The 15,349-nt window shown below is 43.0% G+C and overlaps 1 pseudogene; it reads left to right on the top strand.

Annotated features, from left to right (window-relative positions):
• Window positions 1–2,633: 2,633 nt before the first annotated feature.
• On the top strand, window positions 2,634–3,440 carry LOC133749407 (DNA replication complex GINS protein PSF2-like; annotated as a pseudogene).
• The last annotated feature ends 11,909 nt before the right edge of the window (window positions 3,441–15,349 follow it).

The raw sequence follows: 15,349 nt of genomic DNA, 5'->3' as shown, positions 1-15,349 counted from the left end.
AACACTTGGGACATTAGCTGCTGCCTTCCTGGGCACATTAGCAGCACATTGGATGGGAAATGGAGCAGCTGGGACTCAAACTGGCATTCTAATATTGGATGCTGGTATTGCAAGTAGCGCCGCAAAGCTGGTCTTTCCTCTTTTTTATTTTTTTAAACAGCTCACTATTTAAAACTGTATTTGAAAAATCATATTGTGGCATTCATAATGTTAACATAACACATATAAGACATATAACATATGACTGGGAATAATTGGAATTCTACTGTTTTTTGGATTTTGAATTTTACATGAAGGGGGTAAAATATTCACTCTAAACAGGCTGTGATAAATCAAGAATGCGTACTGTAACACTGAGAGTAATACTTTTAAGATTACAAAAAGTTATAGTTAAGTCTACAGGAAAATTAAAATAAGTCTTTTTTGAAAATGTGATGATCTAGGAACCGGCATTGTGGCATACGAGGTTAAGCCACTGCCTATGACACTGTCATCTCTTATGGGTGTGGGTTCAAATCCAAGCTGCTCTACTTCCTATCCAGCTCCCTGCTAATGTCCCTGGGAAAGCAGCGGAGGGCAGCCAGGTCCTTGGGTCCCTGCACCCACATGAGAGACCCGGAAGAAACTCCTGACTTTGGCCTGGCTCTGCCCTGGCCATTGTGGCCATCTGGGAGTGAACCAGCAGATAGAAGATCTCTCTCTTTCTCTCTCTCTCTCAAATAAATGAGAAGATGAATCTTTTTAAAAAAAGTGATGAACTCCAAGTAGTTCAGGGAAGTAAAAACAGAGGAGAACAATGAGGCCAACAGAAAACGAATAGCCAAACACTGACCCTCAATCCAACTATATCAGTACTTACACTGAATGTAAGTGATCCAAACACTAATGGTTTGAGTACTTAGTCTCTGTCTATGTGCATGATTTGGATTGAGTTCTAGGCTCCTGCCTTTGGTTGGCCCAACCCTGATGTTGTGGGCATTAGGCAGGTGAACCAACAGTTGAAAGACCTCTCTGTGTCTGTCTCTGTCTCTGTCTGCCTTTCAAACAAAATGAAGATATATAAGTGAAAGTGAAACAGCTTTAAAAAAATCTAATGTGTATATTTAAATCCAAGACAAGTGGGGACTTCAAAGAGAGGTGTATTGGTAAATTTTAAAGGCTTTCATAACGGTGAAAAGATCAGGAAGTTACAATAATAAATGTGTGTGCTGTTAGTAACAGTTTTAAAATATAAGAAATGAAAAAGAATAAAGAAGGAAATAAACCCACAATTGTAACTACAGGCTTTAATATTACTCTTCCAGTAATTGAACAACTAGATGGAAAAAATATAGAAAATTTTGACACTATTAACTACTTTGACCTAATTGACATTTATGGAATGCTGTACCTAATAACTTTAAAATACATTATTTTCAAGTATATGTAGAGTATTTATCAAGATAGACCCTATTCTGGTTCAAGAAATAAATCCCAATTGAAAAAAAAATATTTATTTTATTTATTTGAAAGAGTTACAGAGAGCAAGAGAGAGAGCTTCCATCCACTGGTTACTGGTTCATTCCCCAAATGGCTGCAATGGCCAGGGCTGGGTCCAGCCGAAGCCAGGAGCCAGGAGCTCCTTCTGGGTCTCCCATGTGGGTGGAGAGGCCCAAGGACTTGGACCATCCTCTGCTGCTCTCTCAGATGCATGAGAAGGAACAGATTCGAAGTGGAGCAGCCAGGACTTGATCTGGTACCCATATGGGATGTCAGCATTGCAGGCGGCAGCCTAACCCACTACGCCGCAACTCCAGCCCTATAAGTCTCAAATTTTAAGAGTGATATTTTAGGCCAGTACCGTGGCTTAACAGGCTAATCCTCCGCCTTGCGGCGCCAGCACACCGGGTTCTAGTCCCGGTTGGGGCACCGGATTCTATCCCTGTTGCCCCTCTTCCAGGCCAGCTCTCTGCTGTGGCCTGGGAGTGCAGTGGAGGATGGCCCAAGTGCTTGGGCCCTGCACCCGCATAGGAGACCAGGAGAAACACCTGGCTCCTGGCTTCGGATCAGCGAGATGTGCCGGCCGCAGCGGCCATTGGAGGGTGAACCAATGGCAAAAAGGAAGACCTTTCTCTCTGTCTCTCTCTCACTATCCACTCTGCCTGTCAAAAAAAAAAAAAAAAAAAAAACCATTAAAAAAAAAGAGTGATATTTTAACAGTGGAGTTAAATTAGAAATAAATAACAGTAAGATATTTTAAAGATATCTGAAACTATAGGTAAAAAAAGAAGCCAGAAGAAAAATTAGAAAGTATTTCAAAATGAATAATAATAAATAAACGCTATATTAAAATGCACAGAGTACAGCTAAAGCAATTCTTAGAGGAAAAAACACTTCGAAATACGTAGACTTTTTAGTAAAAGAAAGTTGTAAAATCAATGATGTACAATTTCACTTTAAGCTACTTTAAAAACTAAACTAAATTAACCAGTATGTGTGGAAATAATAAAAATCAGAACTCAATATAATAGGAAAAAATAAAATTAATGGAAGTCAAAAGTCATTTCTTTGAAACGATTGGTAAAATGTATAACGTCCTAGTAAAAGTAATCAAGAGACAGAGATGAGCACAACTTGCCACAGAGCCTACAGACATGAAGACGGTGAGACGCGAAGTAGGGGCGCGTTATGCCCTCACGTTCCCGAACAGACTGGAGCAGCTGCATGGGAAAACACAGAAAAACGGGAGCCTGAGCCACACAGAAACGAATCAGGAGGAGGAGCCGGGGCGCTCGCCGGGCCGTGGCCGCGGCCGAGGTGGAGTTTCTGGCCGAGAAGCGGCTGGTCACCATTATCCCGAACTTCAGCCTGGACAGGATCTTCCTCATCGAGGGTGCCTGGGGCCTCCCACCCCGGCCTGCCCGCGGACCTGAAGCAGAGACACAAGTGCCGCGGGCTGGCCCCCCGGCCTGGATGGACACGGAAGAGCTGGAGAAGATGAGGGGTCGTGAACGAAAGGAAGAAACTTGTACCCCCATGCCCAGGCCTTACTACGTGGAGCTCACCACGCTCGGCACCTGCCAAACTGCAACCCTGTGAGACGTGCGGTGCTCCTGTCCTGGCACCGACGTGAGGCTGCACTGGACCCATTCGTTCGATTGAGATCAGATTGGCAGTGTCCTGTGCTTTCCTGTGGGCAGTGGAGCTGGACGCGCAGTGCCTCGGACAACATCCCGAAAGCAGATGAGATCCGGACCCTGGTCAAGGACGTGGGGGACATGCGAATGGCCAAGCTCCGGGTGTCCGCCCACAGCTTTGTGAGACAGCAGGAGGCGCCTGCCAAGCTGGATAACTTGACCTTGATGGAGAGCAACACCAGCGGGGCTTTGCTCACACAAGCGCTCAACCACATGTACAAGCCTGGGGCGTCGTGGGTCTCGTGTGGGGTGCTGGGGGCTTGACGGGCTCCTGAGTGCACCGCACAGCACAGAGGTACTCGTGTGTAGTTTTCCCAGCGCGTGGACAACACGCAGTGATGCGAGGGACAGCTTCCCGACATGGGTGCAGCAGCAACAACTTTGTCCTTGGACCTCAAAACTCGGCTCCCTGGAACGTGGTTCCCAGACTGTTTCTGGTAGCTGGCTTTTCTCTTATGGAGGAAAGAACAAGGCGTCAAGGGAGCGAGTTGAGTCCTCTACTCCAGCAGAGCGCGAGGTCTTGCAGGGCACTGTCCCAGAGGTAGGTGGGCACTGCTAGACGTGGACACGGCAGGAATGGAAGTGCGGCCGAGGGCTTTCTCTGCTCGATCCTGGTTTCTTGGGCTGAATCTGTAATTTCCAGAAAGAGGTTGCTCACACAGATGAAGGCTGCAGGTGGAGTGGCGAGTAATGCTGACCACTGTTTGTCATTTAAGCCCTGATGCACAATAAAAGTGAAACTAAAAAAAAAAAAATTAATCAGATGGCTTTTTATAGATCCAAACCTAAATGCTGAAACTAGAAGATTATTAGAAGAAAGCATGGGAGAATATCAGATCTATTAGTCTAATACACATGCCTGACAAATGACATATACACAAATAAATCCTACTGGCCAACGATCTCTAACACAAGTTTTGGACCTGGCAGTTCATATGCTGGCAGGATGCCGTGAACCACGTGGGAGTGTCTGGTTCTCATCTCAGCTCTGGCTCCTGAATCCAGCTCACCCCTCAGATGCACTCTGGGCGGCAGCATTTAAGGGCTCAAGTAATTGGGTTCCTGCCACCCAGGTGAGAGACCTGGACCAAGTTCCTGGCTGCTGGTGTTGGCCTGGCCTCACCCCAGTTATCTGGGCATTTGGGGAGTGAGCCAGTGGGTGGCACTCTTTCTGCCTCTCAAAAAATAAACAGAAAACAATCTCAGAATGAACAAAATATCTGAAAATATTGACTTCACAGAAGGAAAAACGTGTATGAAGACAAATGCTCAAACATCATTAATCATCAGGAAAATGCAAATTCAAACCACAATAATACTTCATATTAAATGCTGGTGAAAGTGTGGAACATTAGCAATTTCATAGGGTGCTAATGGGAACATAGAATGATCCCATCTATGTGGAATCCTGCTTGATAATTCCTTATATAGTTAAACCTAAGACAACTTTATCACTCAAAGATTTTACTCCTAGGTATGTCCCTAAGGAAGTGAAAATGTGTCCACAAAAGTGTGTGTGTGAGAATATCTGTGGAAGTTGGGATTTACTGGAAGGTGGTATAAGGGCACTTGCTGAAGTGATAGAAATATCCTATTCCATTTATCAAAGGTCATTGAATTGTACAGGTAAGATTTGTGACCTGCACTGTGTTACCAGTTTGCCCTGCTCCCTGAAACCTAGAAACAAACAAACCTCATGAACCCCTGGAGACTGAAAAACCAATTCTTCCTCCAGGCACTGCTAGAAGAAAGTGGGAAGCAGCCTGCAAGGAGTAGCCTGAGGCCTTTGTCACTCCCTGTTCATCACTCCTGTTTGCCTGTTCTTTGGAAACAATAGACTTCTAACTCACTCAAGGGTTAAAAAAAAAAAAAGTTAAAATGGTACCGGGTAGAAGTGGAACATCCTGGAGACATTTAGAAGTATACCTATGGCGACGCTGCGTTTCCTTTCCACCTGGTCTTACAGAAACATCCACACCAAATGCCTAAAGATATACAGGCAGGGCTGGGCATCTGGTCCAGTTGTTAAGACGCCGGTTGAGAGGCCTGCATCCCACGTTGGAACATCTGAAGTCAACTCTCGCTCCAGCTCCTGACTCCGGCTTCCTGCTCACGCAGACCCTGGGAAGCAGCCCTGGTGGTTCCGATAATTGGATCCCTGCCTAGGCTTGAGTTCTCGGCTGGCTCCAACCTTGACCCAGCCTGTGCTGTCAAGGGTGTCTGGGGAGTAAACCGGTAAACCTTTGTATCTCACTGTCTTGCAAATAAACAATTAAAAAATACATAGACGAAGATTTCACTGTAGCATGGCTTGGAATAGGAGCAAACTAGAAATGTTTGATTTTCCATTGATAGGAGAATGGGTACCAAGCTATAGCACATCTGTGCTAACAAATATTGTTCAGCTATGAAATGAAAATACAAACTAGCTATCTATGAGAGAGTTTGAGTAAGAGAAGCAGGCTGTAGAACAGAATGTCCAATATTAATCCCAGTTTTGTAGACATAACTTCTTGCCTTCTCTTTCTTCTCTTCCTCTGTCCTTTTTCTTTTTGAATGCACAGAAAATGTCCCTTAAGGATGCATGTTTTTATTGATTTACTTGAGGTAGAGTTATAGACAGAGAGAGCGAGCGAGCGAGCAACAGAGACGTCTCTATCCACTGGTTCACTCTCCAGATGGCTGCAACAGCAGAGCTGGGCTGACCAGGAGCCAGGAGCCAGGAGCTTCTTCCGGGTCTCCCATGCAGGTGCAGAGCCTAAGCGACTTGGGCCATCTTCTTCTGCTTTCCCAGGCCATAGCAGAGAGCTGGATCTGTAGAGATTAGAACCAGCTCCCATATGGGATGCCAGCACTGCAGGTGGAGGCCTTAGCCTACTACGCCACAACTGGCCCTGATGATACATATTGTTAAGCAATTACCAGTGGTTATCACCTGGAGAGAGGATGAGGCCAGACTGCCAAGGGCACCTTTAATATTTTCCACATTCTAGATGACGTCATTGTTTGATTTTTCTTCTCAAAGAATGTGTATTTTGCAATTGAAAAAAAAAAATGGAGGAAGAAAGAAAAAGACAAAAAGGAAAGGGAAAGAAGGGAGAAAAGAAAGAAAGAAACAGAAGAAAGGAAAAGAGGGAGGGAGGGAGGGAGGACACAGATATCTGGAATGCACAAGTGGGAGCTCTCTTACCATCAGTATTCTGGCCACCGCTGGCGCCAGCCAGGATCCTGGATCTGACACCCCGCCCCCGATGGTGGTGAATATTTGTTCTTTTTAAAGACAGAGTGGTAGGTTCCAGGACTTGGTCACCACGCACACTGATCTTTGCTGTCAGCTCTGACCTCACATCTGTCCCTCTGTCCCAGTTGATCCTGTTCGCATTCGAGAAGGAGCAGTGAACGACTTGGAGACAGAAACCCAGCCCCTTCCTTCTATGTTTCTTTTTTCCTTAGAGCGCATCCCCTGACTGTATGGGCGCAGCCTTGGAATCGCACAGGAGCAAAAGCCAGCCCTGTCTCCACCAGCTTGCGCCCTTGGGCCAATTAATTAACTTTTCTGAGCCTCAGTTTCCTTATTTGGAGTAAGTTATAATCCTGTTTGTAAAGACAGTAAGTGTCCCCACCTTGTAGGCTGCTTGTGTGGATTACAAAGACTCATTTCAAGCACCTGGTTGTGATAGGTGCTCCATCACGATCAAATTTCAGGGAGCCCCAGAGTAACCCCCACTGCTAGTAGAATAGGGTAGAGAAAAGAACCCATGTGTCTTACTGCCAAGGTCATGTCCCTGTACTTCAAGGTCAGATCTTTTCACAGCACACTTTTGAAGACTTTCTTTTAATCGTAACTGGTGGGCTATTGATAGTTTACTTCACAGTTGCTCCTAGCTATCTGCCTTGTTCAGATCCGTGCTGTCGTTGGCCAGGGCTTTGTATATACTTACTCCAGGAGTGGTGGTGGTGGTGGTGGTGGTGGTGGTGGGGAGGGGGGGTTCATTCTCTGAGCAGGTTTCCTTCATCCTCCCTGGAACAGCTCTCCCTGGGGGAAATGGAATTGCATTTCATCAGCAGGGATTTAGATTAAACGGAAAGAACAACTTCCTGACTGGTGGTTTCCTTCCCTGAAGTCCTTAAAAATAGAATAGCTTCCCACTCGTCAGTTTTTAAGGTGAATTCAGGAGTCCTTAGAATTCTGCCCGTGACTGATGCCACAGAACTGTATTTCTAAGAGGAACACACTTCATTGCATATGCAAATTAGAGACAATTTAGAGAGCTCTTAATTTTTGTCCCCCAAAGCAATAGGGAGTGCTTTCTGTCCTTCCTCTGTCTATTAAGAGTGGAAAGTTGGCCGGCGCTGCGGCTCACTTGGCTAATCCTTTGCCTGCGGTGCTGGCACCTCGGGTTCTAGTCCTGGTTGCGGCTCCGGTTCTGTCCCGGTTGCCCCTCTTCCAGTCCAGCTCTCTGCTGTGGTCCGGGAAGGCAGTGGAGGATGGTCCAAGTGCTTGGGCCCTGCACCCACATGGGAGACCAGGAGGAAGCACCTGGCTCCTGGCTTCGGATGGGAGCAGCGCTGGCTGTAGCGGCCATTAGGGGAGTGAACCAACGGAAGGAAGCCTTTCTCTCTGTCTCTCTCTCTCTCTCACTATTCACTCTGCCTGTCAAAAAAAAAAAAAAAAAAAAAAAAGAATCATGCAAAGCTGCTTTAGCCAAGCTAAAAAAAATAATCAGTGGAAAATATGGAGAGATTTAGGAAATACTTGCGTGACAAAGATTTACATCTGTATTGCATATTTGGTCATATCCACAAATATCATTAATTTCTCATTATTTGATATTTGAGTGAAATGTTAAAGAGCTTGGAGCTGGATCTGAAATTAATTCCCTGGACTCCATCAAACCTTGACGCCACCACGTGGCCAAATGAGATGAAATATAATGTAACAGTGACATCTAGTGCATCCTGTGTGTTACTGCGGCCGCTCGAGATGGACCTGAAACTCCGATCAAACTCTTAATATTGTATAAATTGTAGCCACACTGCACAAGACCTGGAAAATATTTTATATAGTTATTCTATTTATTAGAGAGGCAAAAGAGGAGGGAGGTAGGGAGAGAGAGAGAGTGAGAGAGACAGATAGACACTCCATCTGCTGGTTCACTGCTCCCAAATGTTCAGGAACTGAAGACTCAGTCGGAACCCAACTTCTTGAGCCTCTGAGGGTATTAGTAGAATCAGAAATGGAGCTGGGATTCAAATGTGTGCACTCTGATATGGATGCAACCCCATTCTTTTAAGAGCACATAAAAAAAGTTTCCCAGCAGGTTAGAATGTTATTCTTTTATTGTTGTCTTCTAATTTAGTTTTAATGTATTGGAATGTGATCTGTGTGGTAATCGATGATCTAAAATTTTTGAGGCTTTTGAAAATTAATCTCTGTTGGATTTTTGTCATTCTATTGTACTTGAAAGAACATATATTTTGTCTTTTTTTGTATTTTTTGCATATTTCTCTATATATTTCTACATGAACCCATGAAGTCTAGTTATTAATTTGCTTGGTCAAGTTTTTATATATTAAGGGAGTGAAAAAAATTACTCTGACACAGATGATATAAAATCTTCATTTATGATGGCTTGTTAATATTTCATATTTTGTCAGTTTTTTGCTTTTCATTTTCTCTCTTTGTTTACAGATTTATTAATTTGAAAGGCAGAGTTAGAGAGACAGAGAGAGAGAGAGAAAGAGCTCCTCCATCTGCTGATTCACTCCCCAAATGGCTGCACTGGCTGGGAATGGGTCAGGCTGAAGCCAGGAGCCAGGAACTCCATCTGGGTCTCCCACATGAGTGGCAGGGACCCATGCACTTGGGCCATCTTCTGCTGCTTTCTCAGGTGCGTTGGCAGGGAGTTGGATAGGAAGTGGAGCAGCTGGGACTAGAACCAATGCTCACGTGGGATGCTGGCATAGCAGGTGGTAGTTTAACCCACTGTGCCATGACACCAGCTTGCTTTTTTATTTTTCTATGTACATCGCTAAATGCACACAAATTCATAAATGTATCTTCTTAGTGAAATGCCGCTAGCTTTTAATTATGTTGTTCCTCTCTTTATCCCCATTACTGCTGATTGCCTTGAATTCTATTTTATCTCATATTAATATTGTTCCCTTAGGACAAACTTTGCCTGATCTCTCTCTCTATTTATTTGAAAGTCAGAGTTAGAGAACGAGAACAAGAACGAGAAAGAGAGAATCTTCTATCTGCTGCTTCAGTTCCCCAATGGCCACAATAGCCAGGGCTGGAGCAGGCCAAAGACAGGAGCTCAGAGCTTCTTTCAGATTTTCCACATGAGTGCAAGGGCCCAAGCACTTGGGCCATTTTTCACTGCTTTCCCAGGCATATTAGCAGGGAGCTGGATCAGAAGTGGAGCAGCCGGGACTCTAATCGGAGGTTTCCTGTGTTTCTGCCCTTCATTCCTCGTGATCATTCTCATTTCTGTGCAGTAGTAGTCCATTCATATCCATCTAGATATACAGATATAAATCTTCTATTCATTCTCCTATTGGTGGATATTTCGTTTTTTCACCAACTTTTCCTTATTTCGTGTAGCACTAGAATGATGTTCTTTTGCATCTCTCCATGTGCATGTGTGGAGAACTCTCTAAAGCAACTCTTTTGTTTGTTACTCCCTAAAATAATCCTTAAAAACTAATTTCTTGCACATTTTTAAGATATTTAAAATTTTCATTTTAAATCTGAATAGTGGCAAAACATTGTAACTTTTGGTTTCTTGTAAATATTTTAAGAAACAGCTGTCCCCATGTCCCAGCAAGACACTAGGCACCCCCATCAACATGAAGAAACAGGAGGAAGGTCTATCATTCTACCCTAGTAATCTGAAAGTCACATTTTTTTTCTGCTTGAGTTCACATTTCCATTCCACTACACTGTTTTATCCTAGTGCATTTTTTAAGGTTGGAAAAATAGCTTCTCAATCACCCTATCATTTTTCCCAGCAATAAATTATAAATCAAAATTTAAAAAGCATTCTCTCTCCAGGCCCCCCCCCAAAAAAAAAAAAAAACCTCTGGATGATGTTAAAGCATTTTATTCTGGATCAAGTTATTAGCATTATTATTAATAGTAAAAATTTTTCAAAATAACATCATCATTATTTTGGAGAGTAGTTATTCAGCTGTTTTTCAATATGTTTGCATGACCCTGGAAAACAGTACTTATTGCTTGGAAGATAGAAGTTCAAGAGCAATTCTCTTCCTGCTTTTTATTGCTATAACTGAAGCTGTTGAGAAATCTTGTTCACATAAATAAGTGGGTGGGAGTCGGAATATTTAACTAAACTATGTCAGCTATTTGAACTCATGATGAGTTTTATTGTTAAAAAATTAATGTACTTATCAAAATTATGTTAATGATCTGTCAACTGACAACTTAATTAGGACTGCCTTCAATTTCATTGTAATCAAAGATTTGGAAGCAACCTGACTTGCAAAATATTTTGTATGATTATTTACTTTCTCAGTTACACACCGAATGGAGTATAACAAATATACTGAGAAGAATTTAGTGATCTAAAGCAAACATCATTAACTATACCTTACTCTTTTACTTTTACTCTTTTACACCTTGTCTAATCCAGGATAATCAGAACATTTTGAGAAAGATAAATGTACTGTTAATTTCAATATAGACTTGCTAACATAATAAGGTTTGATTAAATGCTATAATCTTTTGTTTTAAAGATATTTTCAGCAAAATCTTAGAACTATAGATTTAACTACTTCAACTTATTGAAAATGATAACTCAAAATCTAAGACACAAAGTTGTCAGGCCTATCAGCTAAATTAAACTGTAGGTTGGAAAAAATTAATTTTATTTTTAAATTCAGGTAAATTCATGCATGTTTCAAGGTTTATTATAAAGGTCATTGAGAAACAAAAATGTATCTTTTAAAAATGTACTGATAAAATAAGAGATTGATGTGATAGAGCTCTAATTAAATTATTCATCATATAAAGTCATAAAATAAAGTAGGACAGTGGTGTTTGTTAATACCTAATTTAAAAACACAGTGTAAAATGTACCCCAAGTTACACACTCTATGTGAAACAAGGAATAAGCAACCATGTGGAATTTCTTTTGGTAAGAAAGCTGTGTGTGTGTGTTAAACTCTGGTTCAGGTTTTGGAAATAATTAGGAATCACGTAACAATTAGAAATAACTTCAATAATTTCCGTAGTCAAAATCAGACTTTTCTATCTAGAAAAAATAATGACATATTTGCTGTAAATACTAGAATCACACTTATTGGAGAATAGAAACAATGAAACATTTTATAAGGGGATACCAGACCATCTTGTATAATTGCTGCTCAATGATAATGTAATTGATATGATTACCTCATAATATAATTTGACAAATGTTCTTTGCTTAATAGCATATTTACTAATTTTATTATTTAATAAAAAGCATTTGCTTTGGTCCAATCACTTTGCAAATGTTGACTGACTTATTCCTCATAATAATCTTATGAGGTAGCTACTATAATTTTCACCACTTATAAAAGCTAAGGAAATTGAGGCATAGAGACGTACTTTAAACACAGGTCATCAGAGGCAACTTATGTTTGCACCAAACAACATACATTGATTCTACAAGATAGTCATAACATTTCCAACCTGAAATTGTATTCAGTATATTAAAAATGTTAGTTATAAAAAATAACTTTCATTTCTTTGTTTTAAAAATGTTTACTTATTTATTTGAGAGGTAGAGTTACGGAGAGGGAGGTCTTCCATCCTTGGTTCACTCCTCAAATGGCCAGACCTGGGCTGATCCAAAGCCAGGACATGGGTGCAAGGGCCCAAGCACTTGAGCCATCTTCCACTGCTTTCCCAGGCCATTAACAGGGAGTGGGATTGGAAGTGGAGCAGCCAGGACTCAAACTGGTGCCCATATGGGATGCCAGCACTGTAAGTGGAGGTTTAACCTATGTCACAGCGCTGGCCCCTCCAATTTCTTTTTAAACCAATCAGCATCACTAAGTTGTCCTGCTCCATTGTTCAAAGACTGTTTCTTCTGAGGTGGGAAACTTCCTGGGATTGAGACAAGCTGATGAATACATTCAAGTGTGTGAGGAAAAGTGCTCTTTCGGCTGTTTTCTACCGATCTTGCAACTGCTCTTATGGGAATTCCTCCTCAAGAGACTGATAATAAGAGCGAGACAGAGAGATGCGATCACTCCGTGAATGTTTCTTTTCCCTATCTTCCCTCTCTACACTATATTTCTAAGTCTCAACATCCCAGTGTGGGCCAAAATATTCTATTCCTAACCCGTGGCTTCTCTGTACGAGACAAAAAGATGACATTTGGTGAATTGGTCAACTTTTAAAGGAGAAAGCGACATTTCAAACTGCCTCTCTGTTCGATACCCTGGAGTTCTTCTTTGGGGTCGGACACCATAGCGGAGTATAGAATGAGTCGGGGCATGTGTCTGTATCATTCAGGACTGGACACTGGTGCTCAGAAACAACCCCCAAACTTCAGTGGCACAAGAGGGCAAAAGTTAGTTCTCAACCTAAGGGCATCTTGCATTAGCTGAGGACTATCTCCGCTCTGAGACCCAGGAGGATACAGCTGCCTCCTGCAGGCAGTTGGCCTATTTTTGCGGCCATGGGAAGAGATGCGGAGTGATGGAGTGATTTGCTCCGGGATTCAGTACTCTGCACTTGGAAAGAGGGGCAGGTGTTTGTAGGAGGAGAAGAGGAAAGGACAAGTTCTGCGCCGTGGAGGGAGTGGAACGGGCATGATCCCAGGTAGGTCACTTTTTTTAGGAAAGAATAGATGTGAACATCGAAATTCAGGAAATGATTTCTTTCTCTGCACTGGCGTGGAGACCAGGAAGACTTTTGCATAGTCCTAAAAGCTGCAGGTACTCCCGTCTGAAGGTCCACAGTTGAAGGGAGTACCCTCTGAAGTTGAATTGCTAGGTTTAAACAGGCTCACGTTCCGCTTGATAGATTGCCGCAGAGGGGCACATGAGCGTGTTCTTTTGGCCGACAGTTTTGCCAGGACTTACCTTTTTGAGTCTTAAAAATCGTTACCAATCTGATGAGAGGAGCTTGTTACCTATCGTCTTCTCTGCTACTGCTCTTGAGGTTTAGGGGCCGTTCAGCTTTCCTCTTCTATACATGGTGAGTTTGCCATTTCTTTTGTCTCTTTTCCTGCTGTTTTCTTTTTAAAGTGATTTCTTGTCAATATATTAAAATTTCTCGTGTTTTATACATCCGAACCTTTATTTGTTACCTGTCACAGGCGCTTTTCTCTAACCCCATCTAGACTTATTGTTTATGGTATGTATTTTTTTTTTATTTGGAATCTGTCTAACTGGTAGCTCCCAGTCTATTTCTCCAGCATGGATCTCTCCCTGAAATCCTGGGAGAGGTCTGCTTAGTCAGCACCCTCCCCGGGATGTCTAATGCTCTTCTCAGACCCACCACGGCCAACAGGGGAATTCCTGCTCTCCCCCCACAATGACCTCACTGATGTCTCTCTCGCCTCAGTGACTGGCAGCTCCCTCCTTTGTTAGGATAGGCAGAAACTCTGGGAAGCACTGTTCACGCTCCCACCCCCTATCCGTATCCAGTCCTCCGGCAAGTACTGCTGACTGTGCCTGAAGATACACCAGGCTCTGACTGCTTTTTGCCATCTCAAATGGCTTTCGTCCTGGTGAAAGCCACATTACCTGTGCCTGGAGAGTCACCCTGGCCCTTAACTTGTTTCTCTGCCTTCTTCCTTGTCCCACCCCTGTGCCTAGTCCATTCTCACGACAAAGGCTTGGGAAAATAAAAGATGGCTAACTTTAATACAGCTTTGAATGTGTGATGCTTTTGATAAACGCTCTCAGAGATAAAATGGTTCCCATCTCACCCAGAATGAAATCTAATGTTTTATCATTGTTTGTGTAAATTTATCAAGTCTTGGTGTGGGTGTTTAGCCTAGTGGTTAACTTTCTGGTTAAGATTCCAGTGTGCAACATCGGAGTGCCTGGGTTCCATAACCAACTCTGGCTGCAGACGCCAGCCTCCTGTCAATGCCGACTCCCGGGGGGCAGCAGAGGTGGTCAGGTAGCTGGGTTCTGCCATCTACGTAGGAGACCTGGGTTGCTTTCTGCATCCTGGCTCCTGGCTTTGGCCTTGGCTCAGACCTGGTTGTTGCAGGCATTTGGGGAGTGAATCAAATGGTAGGAGCTCTTTATGTCTTTCTCTTTCTTTTCTTTTTATTTTATTTTATTTTTTTTAATTTTTTGACAGGCAGAGTGGACAGTGAGAGAGAGAGACAGAGAGAAAGGTCTTCCTTTGCCGTTGGTTCACCCTCCAATGGCCGCCGCGGTAGCGCGCTGCGGCCGGCGCACCGCGCTGTTCCGATGGCAGGAGCCAGGTGCTTCTCCTGGTCTCCCAAGGGGTGCAGAGCCCAAGCACTTGGGCCATCCTCCACTGCACTCCCTGGCCACAGCAGAGAGCTGGCCTGGAAGAGGGGCAACCGGGACAGGATCGGTGCCCCGACCGGGACTAGAACCTGGTGTGCCGGCGCCGCAAGGCGGAGGATTAGCCTGTTGAGCCACGGCGCCGGCCATATGTCTTTCTCTTTCTATCTCTCTTTCTCTCTGACTCTTAAATAAGTAAGTGATAGATAAAATTAAAATACGACAAAGGAATTAGAAAAACCCCAAAACCAACTACCTCTACACTACCTTCTTTAATACCTTTTGGGGGAAGGATTTTGTGTGTGTGTGTGGTGGCAATATTTAGTGTTCCATTTAAATGTGTTAATCAAAGTCATTGAATTTTTAACGGTATTGAATCTTCACATCCAAAAATATGGTGTTTTTAAAAATATTTTTCAGATGTTCAGTAAATGCTATGGCATTTTAAAAAATATAAATACATCATACAAATAAAACATCTTTCAGGTCCTATATATCTTTTCTAGTTAAATTTATTCCCTAGTATTTGATTTTTAAAATCTTGCATTCAGTCGCACTCGGCAACTATTTACTGTGTGTTTACCAACTCCGAGCGATCGTTCTGGGTATTGACAACCTATAGCGATCGGCAAGAGATCAGAAAACGTTCATTGTCACAGAGCTCACGTTCC

The sequence above is a fragment of the Lepus europaeus genome, chromosome 20 (genome assembly GCF_033115175.1).
Source record: "Lepus europaeus isolate LE1 chromosome 20, mLepTim1.pri, whole genome shotgun sequence".
NCBI lineage: Eukaryota > Metazoa > Chordata > Mammalia > Lagomorpha > Leporidae > Lepus > Lepus europaeus.
Note: the sequence above shows the minus strand (reverse complement) of the source record. Positions and strands in the feature narration are given on the sequence as shown.